General features: G+C 48.1%; 1 protein-coding gene across 1 annotated transcript in view; it reads right to left on the bottom strand.

Moving 5' to 3' along the window:
- The window catches only part of slc9a8 (solute carrier family 9 member 8), a 41,938-nt gene that overhangs the window by 23,235 nt on the left and 12,703 nt on the right, over window positions 1-6,000 (bottom strand). The window lies entirely within an intron of this gene.

The following is a 6,000-nucleotide window of genomic DNA, read 5'->3' on the forward strand; positions in this document are numbered from 1 at the left end:
GAAATTAATGGGGAACTCTCTTCCCGGGGGACAAGAAATGTCACGTGACTGTTATTATAGCGCTATTTAACCGATCACTCAGGGATAACAATCAGAGGAGCGTGGACTCATTGACAAATGAGTTGAAGCAGTGCCAGCCACAGCACAATGGTGAATTCAAGACTAGAGCCGTGCCTCAGCTGTCAAGGTGGTCATGTTTGGCGCTCACGTTGACTTCGTCAACCGCAATTGACGCTATTCTGGCTGCACGCCCTTAGCTTTTCAATCCAATCATAACAGTGGGCGGGGCCTATAACGGTGGGCGGGGCCTGTTTAGCCTATTATTATGCCAGCTGGGCTTCCAAGCTTCAATGACATGAACTCAAATGTATTGAAAGCTTTGAGGGGCGGGGACACGATATCCTGACGCTGCCAGATGGATGGGTTTGCTTCACATTTGTTACTCGATACCGCCCCCTCTGGTGGAGTCAGGTTAGGGACACGAAGGCAAAGACAAAAAACGGACTTCAAGGATTTTTCTTTTTATTGAAATAAAAAAGGCTACAAAATGTGCAATAATGACATCAAATAAATGACAGCCTGATAACTCATATACAAACAGATCTGCTCATACAGTATGTAGGCTCTGCTGGCTGCAAGGTCAGACTGTCAGCAGTTTCAGTGCTGCTGGTGGGAAGTAACGTTAGATGAAAAAACTATCACTAACAGGCCCGCCGCACCCCATTACGCAGAGTACGCAGACTGCGTAGGGCATCATGTGACTGAGGGCACCCAAAAAAAAAAAAAAAAAAAATAAAAAATTGGTGCCCTCAGTCAGGCCACTCACTGAACAGCAGGCCAGGTGCCGCCTACTGGTTTACTAGTGTTTTTATTACTTTATTCAGGGTTAAAGTGGGTGCATCTCATTGTAAAATTGGACTCGGCCCAAATTGGGCTTCAAACGGCCCAAATCTGTCTTCAACCGGCCCAAATCTGGCTTCAACTGGCCCAAATCTGGCTTCAAACGACCCAAATCGGGCTTCAAACGGCCCAAATCTGGCTTCAAACAGCCCAAATCTGGCTTCAAACGGTCCAAATTGGGCTTCAAACGGCCCAAATTGGGCTTCAAACAGCCCAAATTTTTCGCCGCCGCCCTTCGGACGCCGGCACGCACGCCGGCCCGTATCGGCCTGGCCTGCTTGGTATCTAATGCCCGGCCTGAATTATGATCCCAGTCCGCCCCTGCTTGCATGTACAGTTTAACAATCGCTTGTTTGCTGACATGTACAGTAATTCTAACAATTGTTTGTTTGCCACATGTAATGTAATGTGAGATACACTAGTATCGTTCATAATTAATGAATTTGCAGTCTTTCGTTTGACAGTTATTGAAAGTTTTGCGGGGGGGGGGGGGGGGGGGCACCACAAAACAATTACGCTTAGGGCACCCAAATGGCCAGCAGCGGCCCTGATCACTAATGTTAAATATCCTTGTCTCTGAGAGAATAAGTCATAATTAATGTTGATGCATAATGAATAATGTTGGATTACTATTTAAAAATAAGTGTAAAGCTGTGTTCACACCAAGATATTTATTTTTCTCCCTGTCGCTCGATTCAACCCTTTGGAATCGCTCTGTCGCTGTGTTTAAATCGCTCGTCAACAGGCACAAGAATTGACGGACATCTGGGGGCTAACGTTAGACGATGAAAACGCAATGTCATGGTCTTTGTCCACTACGAGCCACCGTAGTTGTTTACAAGCTTATGCCTATCAGCGTGACCCTAACGCGAGCTTGTGTATCTATACCGGTAGTACAGACTTCACTTCATGTCAGCGGTCAGCCTGTCAATGCGGTTTGTTGCCACACTAATAACACTTATAAACCAGCGGTTTGTTCCAAGCCAGTGTGATCCTTGACTCACACGGCAGCCAATCAGCGTTGAGCGGCAAGCGACTGTTGGCAGCGAAATTTCGCTCGAGTTGGGATATTTCATCTCGGGCGACGAGCGAATTTTCGCCCTATCGCTCGGACGGACGCCCAGCGATTTTTCTCCCGGGCGAATATACGCTCAATCGCTCGTTTGCATTGACTTTGTATGTAAACTCGATGCCAGCGAAAAACTTTTAATAGGTCGGTGTGAACGCACCTTAAGTGGGGGGAAAAAACCATGAAACATTTGAATCCTGATTTGGACATCGATTTACCATGGCATCGATGGACGTTTGGAAGCGTTCAGCTCAGCCCTACCTACACATGAACATGAACAAGTTATAACACTAACTTGACATTTTCCTCCGGCACACGTCTCTAACCAGTAAGCTATCATCACACTGCCTTGACAGTGACCTGCTCTACCCCGCGGCGGGAGGTGAAAGGTCGCTACACTACTCTAGCCAGAGGGGGGAGGTCAAAGGTCAGGGATGAATATTCACATGGTGAACGGAGCAGAGGAAGATAAGAAGCTCTAACATCATGCAGCAGCAGCAGCAGCAGCAGCAACACACTCTGACATCTACAGCTGTACTCCTGCATGCATGCGTGCACCCGCTACACAGCCACATGGTAAGAGAATGTTCGGGAGCTAGTGAACAAGCGTACATACACTTACTATACATACATATATTTATACATGGACTTATTTGGATAAGATGTCTGCAAGCCAGCGCTTCTCAGCATTTGGTCAATGACTTTAGGACCACCTTTGACCTTTGAGCTCAGAATGATTCTTCTGCTGGAGATGGGAAGAGAGGCCATGGAGAAAGTTGTGTGGAGTGAGAAGAAGGGCTACGAAGGAGATGTCAGAGAGAACGATATTGATGATAGACAGCGGAGAAATAGACATTGTAAGGGGAGCAGAAGATGAAATGGATTAGAAGAAGAGCCAGAGGAAGGGATGAGGAGGGCACTCTGGGGAGGTTGTGAGAAGAAACCGAGCTTGTACTAATATGAGAGAAAAGATGAAGAGAGAGCACAGCGAAAAGAGACTGGAGAGATAACAGAGACGCAGAGGAGAGAACGACAAGAGAGAGACCCTCCGCTCGGAGTACAGGCTCCCTCGAGGCTCGGCGCATACGCACGCGCGCAACGCGCACGCGCACGCGCACACGCACACACGCACGCACGCACGCACGCACGCACACACACACACACACACACACACACACACACACACACACACACACACACACACACACACACACACACACACACACACACACACACACACACACACACACACACACACACACAAAGCAGTGACATCACATCACCACAAGGGAGAAAGCCCCCTGAAACCACAATTAAAATGGCTCTGCCCGTGTCGCTCTCTCTCCCGGGGCATGATGGGAGAAAATCTATTAAAAGTATGCCGTGCTTCCACGGGGCTGACAACACAGCACACCACTAACAGCCTGGCTACAGACAGACACAGAGGCTTTCATAACCAACACAGAGGAGAAACCACATTATCATCTGGAATACACTTCTGTGCAATGCAAATACATGCGGCTCTGTTTCTCTCCCTGTGCTTTGCCTATGAGACGGATGACTACAGCGCTGTGCTGTGCTCCGCTCACCGCACACAGTCCAAAGTCTCCTCCAATCTGTGTCGGCACGGACATGGGAGGAAGAGATGGGCAGATGAGGGAGAAGCTCCTCCGCATACAGTACATGTAGGCTGGATTTGAAAGGAGAGGAGCGTGGAGATACGGTAGCGGGAGGTTGGTGGTGGTAGCAGAGGAGTAAAGACAGACAGACAAGTGATAGAAGAGCGTTAGGGGGAGGAAGAGAGCAGAGCCAGTGATGACAGGATGCGGCCGCCCTCGGGGGCTGTGTGTAAGCCCTTGGTGGTTAGCGTTAGCGCGGGCTGCCCTGGAGGCATGCTGCTGCTAGAGCTTGGCTGAGCGCGCGCCAGCTTTAGACGCGGGCTAGCCTTGCAGGGAGATGGAGCCAGCTTTAAGAGCCAGCTAGAGCCGCGGGGCTGCAACATAGTTTAGAGAGAGAGAATGACAGACGGGAAAAAAAACAGAGAGAGAGAGTGAGGGAGAGGGAGGGAGAGACAGAGAGTGAGGGAGAGAGAGACAGAGAGTGAGGGAGAGAGAGAGAGAGAGAGTGTGTGCGTGATAGAGTGAGAGCTAGAGAGAGAGCAGCAAGACAAACGTTGAGCAGGCCTCCATTAGCTGTGGATGGTGGCGCTAGCAGCTGAGCTAATAGGCTAATACAGCAGTGCACACTGTATGCATGCTGCACACAGTTTCCAAAGCGTCGAAGTTGAAAACGACGAGGTTGACAGAATCCCAATTTAGCCAGTGGCGGTGTGTTACTGTACTCACTGAGCAGGTTCCTCTGCTCTCACGAAGCGCTCTCCAAAAACATGTAGGTCAGACTGACATAATGGATTTGCATTAAGGACGGGGGGTCTTTTTGAAGTCTCCTCGGGCCCGTAAACCACTTAGCATATCTCTGCCCTGCAAAGGTCTCTGCTGTATATCACCGTGACACTTCATTAGACTCAGCTCTGTGTGTTTGCATAGTGATAATAGACCAATGGATCCACTGATACCTATATGGACAGGTGAACTAGCCTGCTTGAATGATAGACTCGCACGCGCACGCACGCACACACGCACGCACGCACGCACGCGCGCGCACACACACACACACACACACACACACACACACACACACACACACACACACACACACCGCGCGCACACACACACACACACACACACACACACACACACACACACACACACACACACACACACGGTTCTTGGAGTAGGGGTGGGTGATATGGCAAAAATATCACATCACAATTTCTTTCAGGCAGGATCCCAATCCACGATCTTTCTTAGCACAATTCTTTTTCACGTTGGTTAAAGACTATTTTTGCAAGTTACTGAACAGGACAAGTGGGGCTGAGCGATATGGACCCAAAGAAAAAAAAATCACATCTCTGTATTTTTAGGCTGAACGGCGAAACAATATGTGGGCTAAATGTCCAGTTGTAAGTCAAAGCCACATGTGAGATGTCACAACAAGCACTTTTATTAAATCGAGACTGTGATCAAAAATAAAATGCAAACAAAGACAGGGTTTCCTCCCCAGACTATTGGTGTTTTCACTAAATATTGGCACAATGAGATTTTTCATAAATAATCATCAGTAATGTGGATATAATTACTAAGTGGCTAAAGGCAAATCATAATTAGAACAGCTAGAACATTGTGGTGAGTTCAGGAAATTGCATCACTTTACTGTAATGCAGCCTTTAAACAGGAGTGGGCAAAAATAAATCCCCACAGGGCCACACTGACTTAAGCGAAGGGCCACACATCATACTTCATGGGAGTCTCCTTATTTTTAACCCTCCCTCCTGCTGTGATTGGTTATTTCTCCTGTTAATCCCCCGATATAATGGGGTCGTCAAAAGGGGCCTTTCTGTGTGGAGTTTGCATGTTCTCCCCGTGCCTCCCGGGGGTTTCCTTCATATAGGAACCCCTTCACCAAAACATGCAATATCCTGGTTGCTAATGTGGTTCCTCCTCTGGTCGTTAAGGGCGCGTGTTCAGAGGGAGGGGAACCGGTTGGAATAGCGTGAACCTCCCACGTGTCCTACCGGTGAAGCTTCCTCTGTCAGGTGAAAAGAAGCGGCTGGCTAACTGCCCATGTCTCGGAGGAAGCATGGAGCCAGTTTCGGCTCTCCCCAGATTGGCAGAGGGTGAAGTAGCAACCAGGATAAATAAATTAAATTAGCACTAATGGGGGATAAAAATGGGATAAAAATCGGGGGGGAAAATAAAATAAAAAATAAAATAAAATAAATACCCCGATATAATATAGTGATATACAAATCCAATGGCTGTAGCAGATGAGATTTATTAAGATAATAGTATTTATTTATTTAATTTTGTAATTTTTAGGACGTTGGGGGCCGGATTGAGATGGTGCAGGGGCCGGGGGCTGGCCCTGGGGCCGCATTTTGCCCATGTGTGCTTTTAAGACAACTCTTATAC

This window comes from Poromitra crassiceps (assembly GCF_964638095.1).
Source record: "Poromitra crassiceps genome assembly, chromosome: 8".
Lineage (NCBI taxonomy): Eukaryota > Metazoa > Chordata > Actinopteri > Beryciformes > Melamphaidae > Poromitra > Poromitra crassiceps.